The sequence below is a fragment of the Strongylocentrotus purpuratus genome, unplaced genomic scaffold, assembly GCF_000002235.5.
Source record: "Strongylocentrotus purpuratus isolate Spur 01 unplaced genomic scaffold, Spur_5.0 spur5_scaffold_1, whole genome shotgun sequence".
NCBI classification, from domain to species: domain Eukaryota; kingdom Metazoa; phylum Echinodermata; class Echinoidea; order Camarodonta; family Strongylocentrotidae; genus Strongylocentrotus; species Strongylocentrotus purpuratus.
In genome coordinates, this window is record NW_022145594.1 from 20423229 (window position 1) to 20432604 (window position 9376).

General features: G+C 37.8%; 2 long non-coding RNA genes across 3 annotated transcripts; both read left to right on the forward strand.

Moving 5' to 3' along the window:
- Positions 1–296: 296 nt before the first annotated feature.
- LOC115921475 lies at positions 297–2370 on the forward strand. The gene is made up of 2 exons (XR_004062887.1): positions 297–385; positions 2104–2370. It is a non-coding gene; the product is annotated as an uncharacterized LOC115921475 (long non-coding RNA).
- A 2155-nt stretch (positions 2371–4525) lies between these two features.
- On the forward strand, positions 4526–9376 carry LOC105447594. 2 transcript variants are annotated; one of them, XR_004062889.1, is made up of 4 exons: positions 4526–4567; positions 4912–4977; positions 6769–6833; positions 9325–9376. It is a non-coding gene; the product is annotated as an uncharacterized LOC105447594 (long non-coding RNA). The 2 variants fall into 2 exon arrangements; XR_004062888.1 differs by lacking the exon at positions 9325–9376 and adding an exon at positions 7658–7708.

The window sequence follows — 9376 nt, forward strand, 5'->3', positions numbered from 1 at the left end:
TTGTTATTCTTTGTTTTTTCTCTCACTCGTACGTCTCGATACAAAAGTACATGTACCGCGTACCGCGACACTGGACATTATAGGACGTACGTTGAGCATTGCAGAAGAGCTACGTGCGCGCGCGCAATATCTTGTCATGGATAGACTTTTCCCAGTCGGTTCCTTGAAATTTATTGGGAAAAGGTCCAGGCCAGGGTGTAAAACGCAAAGTCGCTGGCCGCCATGCATTACTAAAGGAGGGCAGAAAAACGAACGACCCAACAAGATACTGTGCACAACATACAAGTGTAGACCCTACGTGGAAAAATTTGGAGAAGCCAGGTTCGTGCGTTGCATTTGGATGTTCGAACCGAAGAAAGAAAGGGAACTGCATAATATTTCACAAGTAAGTTCTTCTTAATGTTATGTTGATTAATAAGGAGATTTTAGAGCTAGAAATGTAGTTTATGCAGTGACTGTAGTCTGTACCCGGGTTGTCTCATGACAAGCCACCGCAGCTCCTGCAGCAGCGGAGCGCGCCAGTCCACGTACGCCCGCCGGGCTGGGGCAGGCATGGGTTAAGGTTCTGGGGACGGTGATGGGAAAAACTGTGCGCCATCTACACGTTCGTAATGGCGTTATCACAGTTTTTCCTTCATAATCATTTTGCCTTCGGCGTAGACTAGAAGGGATGAGATTGACGGCAGCGAGAGTTTAACACGGCTTGCAAGATTTTCAACATGGATGTCGATTTTGACCCATAATTTCCTTAAAAGGGACCATTAAACGGATTATTTCAATCAAGTTAGTATTGGAACCGATGTACTATAGCCTAGGCCTAATTGAAATTTGGATATGCACGAGGTAAAATGACATTTTGGGGGATTTTGGGGGCATAACAATACGGCCGTGGCAAGTTTGTCATGTTTGTGGGAGGGGCCTAACGGCTAAAATCTAGCCGTGATATCATATCTTCAACGTGTGGTGGTATAGGCAGTCGTTCAGTCTGTATAACCGAGGTCTAGTGTAGCCTTAAGGGCTCTCTCGAAATGTTTTTTTAATGATATTATTCGAGAGAGCCTTAAACGGCTCCCATACCCCTGCACGGAGAGGCATATGATGTAAACAAAACTCAAAAGTGGTCCAAAATCACACTTTCGCGCACCCGACCAATATTGGACAGTGGCTTTGATAATTTTGTCGTAGTTTTGGTCTTAATTAGCGCTTTAATTTCAAAATCGGATCTAAAAATAACAAAATAAGAGCAATTTTCTTACCAGACCAATACAGCTCAGCTCCCTTTTCACGTGTACCGTGTGAATTCACGATGTCTACACAATGGTGATGACCTCTGACTGGCACTTCCGTAATTGTGGGTAAATTGTGCTGCTTCCGTATAATGCGCTGTATGAGTGTTATTCAGCGCATTATACGGAAGCAGCACATTTACGAAGTGCTAGTCAGAGGTCATCACCATTGTGTAGACATCGTGAATTCACACGGTACACGTGAAAAGGGAGCTGAGCTGTATCGGTCTGGTAAGAAAATTGCTCTTATTTTGTTATTTTTAGATCCGATTTTGAAATTAAAGCGCTAATTAAGACCAAAACTACGACAAAATTTATCAAAGCCACTGTCCAATATTGGTCGGGTGCGCGAAAGTGTGATTTTGGACCACTTTTGAGTTTTGTTTACATGCCTCTCCGTGCAGGGGTATGGGAGCCGTTTAAGGCTCTCTCGAATAATATCATTAAAAAAACATTTCGAGAGAGCCCTTAAGGCTAGTCTAGTGGAGCCAGACGTAGTCTCAGTGGAACAACCGACGATTATAGAGATTGAAGCTTTCGGTCTAAAGCCAGGCTAGCTAGCCTGCCATATTTCACATCACAGGAGTTATCCAACTAGGCTAGGCTAGCCTAAAAATCCCACCGCACACTAGTACACTATTTCTATCAAATTTGATTATTATGACTTGCTGACATCACTATTATTTTATTTATTTGGCTGGAAGCTGCTTTCAGTTTCAGTCTTAAAAATCACATGAAATAGCATGAATAGTAGAACAATTGTCATGTTATGAGAAAAAACTCATTATTGTTTCCATTTGCTTTTATTGTAATGCAGGAATACACCCAAGAGAGGAAAGGATGTTACACACCACATCTCCTTCCTAGTAGAGCTGTGCCTACTGTCTTTCCTGGACATCCTCCCTATAAACAGACCCATGGCTCAAAACTCCCAGCAAAACCATGTACATGTACAACATCCGAAAGTGTTCCCGTGCCTCCAAAGAAACCCTATGACATTACAAAAGAACATGACTATTCTTTTTCTGTCTGAGTTGATTAGAAACTGAATATAACCAGACAGCAAGTGCAGGATGCCAAGAAACAGCTTAAAGTGGTGAAACAAGGTAAACAGGAGAGATGGAAAAACCAGGACTCTCTTGCAGGAAGTCCACGAAAGCAAGCTCATTAGCCAGGATCAGCTTGACCTACTTCAAAACAACTTTGGAGAGAACGCATTTTCAGGAAAAAAAAAAAAACATAGAACTTCATTCCTACAAACTACAAAGACAGATCGGTCTTTTATATTTTGCCTCTTGTCTGCATAGCTTATCCACTGGATGATTGACTGTGAAGCCGGTTAAAACTGGAGAGAGCTTTCAATAATCTTTTAAAAAAACAGAACAATCTGAGACTTTTGTTCTGTGTAATGAAATTAAATTCTTGGGACACATTGTGACAGTTGCACAACCTAACCATAATTTTCTGTTTGTTAACTTTACACGAAGGCAAACTAAAGTGGAACTTAGAAGAGTTGATTACATTAGGGGTTAAACAAAATGTACTTGAATTTTGAGTTTTTGTGAGGTACACTGTATTTGAATATTTACTCTATAAGCTTCATAATTGTCTACCTGAGGAACTGTATATTTTATGCGCACGCAGCATATACTAGTACCATACTAAATTTAGGAAAAGCAAGGTTGACGCATTCTCGATTGCCTTAAAATGATGTCACACGTTGCAGTCAAAGCTGTCGACGTGCAAATCTAAAAGTCCCTATTACCTCAGTAACACGAACGAGACCGACAATAACAAGACAACAGACTGAACAAATATCACATTGGGCTGAATGGCTAAGAGTCGGTCGGTGTGGAGTCGGTGTGTCAGTCTCTCAAATGGGAGAAAGTCTCCCTAATCGGCCGTATGCCTCTACTGATTATAACCTTGTACATTAGATGAGAGGCCTGTGTATAATACACACACGCTGTGTTTGAACGACAGGGGTCTGTTTTTCTGATTTTTTTTTTTTTAAGGTATAGACCAGTTTGGGAAATGCCCCCCTCTCAAAAAATAAAATGGAAGCTCATATTACCAATCATGTGAAAGAATATGTTTTGACTAAAACATGATGATATAAAAATTACTGGGAAACCGCCTACCAATTGATATATCTCGTAAATTATCATATCGATCCGGCCTGGATAGATATCGCAAATGCACTTCAACATTGAACATTTGGGCATATATTTCTGCTTTTTTGCGAATTTAGGTTGAAGTATTGCCATCTAAACCTCTGAAGGCAATATTTTAACAATATTGAATAGATATTTTGCACCCAAAACCCTTGAACCGCAGTTTTAACGCTACCAGTCTATACCTTTAATTAAACTTTAACCCTTAGAGCCTGTTGGGAGCCCAAACATTTTATGGCAAAATTTCACTTACCGTAAATTGTATCATAATTTGAAAGAGAATGTCATTTCAGACACACTTCTGCAAAGATTCCCCCCTTTAGAGGGGCTTTGAAAGGCTGGATTATTTAGCCCTCCCCTCTAATCTCGGCAGTGAAGCCACAATTTTGTTTTTGAAATTTGGCATGTGAATAGAGTAACTCATTAAAAATGTATGATGTGTGAACATTTCTTTGGATAAACCAACATGGATTTCGAGTGCCTCCCCTCCCCCACTTTCGTCTAGGGTTACAGCTTATAACATCTCTAACTTGTAAGTTTCATTCCTATGACAGTAGGCTTATACAACTTTAATGTAATTTATGAGAATTACAAAAGTATTTGCAGGAAAACTGCAATTTTGAAATGATAAGCCTTTACATTATGATGATGTTATCATACCTAACATCAATTATATGAACATACAATAATTTCTGATATGTATAATGCAAACTAAACCGGTATGTCATAGAGCTGTCAATATGTGTTTGATCAATGGCAACTCTGAAACCCTTAACATTGTTAATAAGTGAATACACTTCTTGATTTTCCTCAGACTGGATGTCACTGACCTGCTTCTCTTGTTTGTAATACATTGTAGGCTTCTGTTTAAGTCAACTTGATGCCAAACTGGAATTTCCCATTTAACAACAAATCGAATCAGGCAAAATAAGATTAGGACAGTCACCGCATCTTCTTGCTTGACAAGTGCTCTTGCTGCCATAAAGGATAGATTTTACCACTGTCTGTCAACCTGAATTCTATTTCTATCCTCCATGCAGGTTATCTTGTAGATATCAAAGATGGATGGCTGACGATCCAGCTACGAAGCCTAAAGAGCAGGCCAAGGTATGTGAATGGAACCAGAATACCACCTGTTTTATCTCAGCTCGCTTGGTTTAGGTCAAAGAAGTAACCCAGGAGTGACTATACAACTTTTCAAGTTTGAAAAGCATCTGAAAATGTTCATTCCTATGTAGTGCGAATTCAAATAAATTCATAGATTTCGGAGGAGTTTAGAGTTCGGAACATTATAATTTGTGAGGAAATGAACTTTATGTTATGCTGAACTTGCAGTTTTCATGTGTACCTTTCTGGACGTAGATATTTAAACCCTACTATGTACTTAATTTGTAATAAAGTTGGAAGGACGTAACATATTATAATGTAAATATGCTTTAATTTCTTTTCAGTTGATGGAACAAAAAGAAGGAAAGGGATCTGACGATTCACCTACAGAACTGTCCTCCCCATTCAAGGTTTGTGTGAATGAAATTTTCAATTCCATTTCCTACTTTAGTTCCACGTTTATACCCAACAGGACCTTTTTCTATAAGAACAGCCAAAATGGTATTTCGTTGTCACAAATATGGTAACAAAAATCTTATTAACTTCATTCAAGTAGCTGTGGTAGCTATAAATTAAAAACAAAAAGACTCTGGGTAATCCGCCTAGTATGAGAAATCAGTCTTCCCCATTACAAAAAATGATCTCCTCTCCATCTTTTTAAAAGTTTATTTTTGTTAAGGTTCATAATTCCAAAACACAATGTTCCAATACCTAAAACATCTCCTGGGGGAAACTCAGCAGAAAGTTGGAGAAAGGTCTGATGATTCAACTACAAAACTGGCTGGCCCATCCAAGGTTTGTGTGCTTGAGATTTTCAATTCCATTTCTTACTTTGGGTCCAAGTTTATACCTAAAATGACCTTTTACTATATAAACAGGCAAGATTTCTAGTTGCCATACATATGGTAAAAATGCATATCACCTTCAGTTAAATAGCTGTGAAAGCTATATAATAACAAGGCAAAAAGCTTGTGTAATCTGCCTTGTCAGAAAAATAAGTCTTTCCAATGGATAACAATGATCTCTGTGTGTACTTAGATACCAGGCACAATGTTTAGATATATGATCGTATAGGGGTTACTTGTCTTTCAAAAGGTTTTTTTTTATCTGACAGTTTATATATTTCCAAGAACACAAATTTCCATACATGTACCTTTAATATCCCCTTCGGGGAAACAACTCCAGAACAACCCTCTTTTGGGTCACAATGTCCTGTTGGGATCACATGTTTGATAAAGGCTCTTGAATTAGGCTACTACAGAATGCAGGGTCTATATGCATAACTTGTAGCCATTGAACACTGTTGCCAAGTCCATGTGTTCTGTAATGCTAAAGAAGATTTATTTCTTTGTGATTTCCCATGTCCAAACTAAGGCATATTAAAAGTTTAAAACACCTCAAAAGAAGAAAAATTTGATTTTGCTTTTTTATTCAATGTTTTGTCCCCTCTTTCCACGTTACTCAGTCCTCGCATAACAGTGTAGTAGGGTTTAACCGAAATTGGATGAAAGCTCTCTATGAATGTCATGAACTCCCCCCCCCCCCCCCCTCCAGTTTGCAGCGATTTAAGATTTCAGCTTGATATTTTACTGCTGTTATGTCAGTGTTCATATGCTTCTTGATAACACTCAAGCCCTTTAGCATTTTCATAGTTTATTACAATGTTCTTTATTCAATAAATCTCATATAATGGGTAGATCAGAGCCCATTTCATAAAACTGATTTTGAATAACAATTGCCAAAATGCTATGACAAATCTTGTCACAGCTAATTAAATGTGCATTGCTTTTAGTATCTTTAGTTGTCTAGCTTTTGGACAAGTAGCTTAAACTAGTCAGTTATACATAAATTTGTACTATAAAACTGCAGGAAATGTCTGACCTAAAGACACCCTCAAAGCCTGGACATGAATGGTATGAAAATACTCAGGACTGATTAATTGAACTACATTTTCAGAACAGAATCGTTGGTGGAAAATATGTGATATTAGATCTATTACTTGCAGTGCCAAGATTCACTTTCTGAGGAGAAAATCATACAAAACTCTCATTCTACTGGTTGAGGAACTACTTGAATGAAGAAGAGGAATTCAATTTTTTTTTAAAGAAAAGAATAATGGAGTTGCTGCTACAAAAAGCCTGAGTGAATAAAGTTGGAAGGAAGATTCATTTTAATGTAAATATGCTTTAATTTCTTTTCAGTCGATGGAGGAGAAAGGAGAAACAGATCTGGTGACTCAACTGCAAAACTGGCTGGCCCATCCAAGGTTTGTGTGCTTGAGATTTTCAATTCCATTTCTTACTTCGGGTCCAAGCTTATACCCAACATGACCTTTTACTATGTGAACAGGCAAGGTAATTCATTGCCGTAATTATGTTAAAAGAAATGCCTACCACCTTCAATTAATTAGCTTTGAAAGTGATACAATAAGAAGGCAACAAGCTTGTGAAATCTGCCTTGTTATAGAAATCAGTCTTCCTTATTGAAAACAATGATCTCTTTTGGTACTTAGATACCAGGCGCAATGCTTTGATATATGATATTGAAGTTACTCATTTTTCTGAATATTTATTTTTCTGTTTGTTCATATATTTCAAAATACAAATTTCCCATACCTTTATTATCCAAGGGGGATAATTCAAAGGACCCTCTTTGGGGGTCATGCTATCCTCGTTGCATCACATGCTTTATAAATGATCTTGAATCCCTCTTCAACTCTTTGTCAAATGATCAATCCAGCCTACACAGAGTTGTCTCTTTACACATCTGCAGAAAACAGGGTTTGTATGCATAATTGTAGCCATCGATCATTGCTGCCAAGCTGGCCTCAATGTTTTGTTCTGTCCTCCCACCATTTTTAGCCGTTAAATCATGTCACTGGGTAATTAGTTAGGTATACACTTGGCTCCAACAGGGAAAGTGTTGCCTTTTCTAAAACATGGATTGAAACTTAAAGCAATGACGCCGACTGATTTTTTTTAATGAAATGTTTTTATAAATGTCTATATAAAATATAAAATTTGGGGTCACAGTGTCCTGTTTGGATCACATGCTTTATAAGTGCTCTTTATCATTACTCTACTCTTTCAGATGAGCGAGCTACGCCACATAGAGCCAGAAAGACGTAGGAGCTTTTTGAAGGTTTGTATGCATAACCTGTAGCCATTGAACACTGTTGCCAAGTCCATGTATTCTGTTATGCTAAAGAATATTTAATTCTTTGTAACTTCCCATGTCCGAACTAAGGCATATTAAAGTTTAAAACACGTCCAAAGAAGACCAATTTTGATTTGAATTCATATTCAATGCTTTGTACTCTCTTTCCACATTGTTTAGTTCTCACGTAACAGTGTAATATGGTACTGCCAACATTGGATGAAAGCTCTGTGTCGATGTCCTCTATACTTTATTCAATATGTGTACCAATTTTCATCTTCATATCGCTAACCATAGCCGAGATCTCTATGTCAATGTCAATGCCCCCCCCCCCCCCCCTACCTTGCAGCACTTTCAGATTTCAGTTTTATATTTCCTACTGTTATGTCAGTGTACACTATGTCACTTGATAACACTCAATGCTCTTTAGTATTTTGTAGAGTTTGTTACAATACTCTTATGTGCTTTATTCAATCAATCTTGTATAATGGGTAGACCAGGGCCTGTTTCATGGTGTTTTACAACTTACAACTGTTCAGTAGATATGCCTATGCTCTAGAAAGCATATTGGCGATGATCTTGTCCATTCCTTTAATATGAGTCACTCTTAGTCCATGGGGCTGGAGGAACAAGCTCAAACAAAACAGTCTCTGATTCTTGTTCCTGTATCGAAATGAAAATAAGGCTACCAAGCTTATTAATTACATTTTGTAAAGGTATAAACTCACATTTTAATATAACTAAGTCTATGCTTTAATATTTTTTCAGTCGATGGAGGAAAAGGGAGGAAAGAGGTCTGATGTTATAACTGCAAGACTGGTTTGTGTGCTTGAGATTTTCAATTCCACTTCTTACTTTGGGTCCAAGTTTATACCCAACATTATCTTTTACTATGTGAACAGGCAAGGTATTTCATTGCCGTAAGTATGTTAAAAGAAATGCCTATCACCTTTAATTAATTAGCTTTCAAAAATACACAATAAAAAGGCAACGAGTTTGTGTAATCTGCCTTGTCATAGAAATCAGTTTTCCTTATTGATTTAGCAATGATATCTTTTGGTACTTAGATACCTTAGATAACCTTTTCGTTTTTTTGGCCTGCAAAAGGGACATAGTACCTTTAATATCCAGGAGGGGGGAGGGGAATAATTCAAATGACCTTGTTTGGGGTCATATTGTCCTCTTTGGATCACATGCTTTATAAATGATCTTGAATCCCTCCTCAACTCTTTTTCAAATGATCAAGCCAGCCTACCTAGAGTTGTCTTTTTACACATCAGCAGAAAACAGGGTTTGTTTGCAAAATTGTAGCCATCGATCATTGCTGCCAAGCTGCCCTTGATGTTTTGTTCTGTCCTCCCACAGATTTTAGCCGTTTAATCACGTCACTGGGTAATTAGTTAGGTACACACTTGGCTCCAACAGGGAAAGTGTTGCCTTTTTTAAAACATGATTGAAACTTAAAACAATGACGTTGAATAAATTTTTTACATGAAATGTATTCATAAAATGCCTATATAGAAAATAAAATTTGGGGTCACAGTGTCTTGTTTGAATCACATGCTTTATAAATGCTCTTTATCCTTACCCAACTCTTTCAGATGAGCGAGCTACGCTACCAAGAGTTGGAATTACAAAGACGTAGGAGCTTGT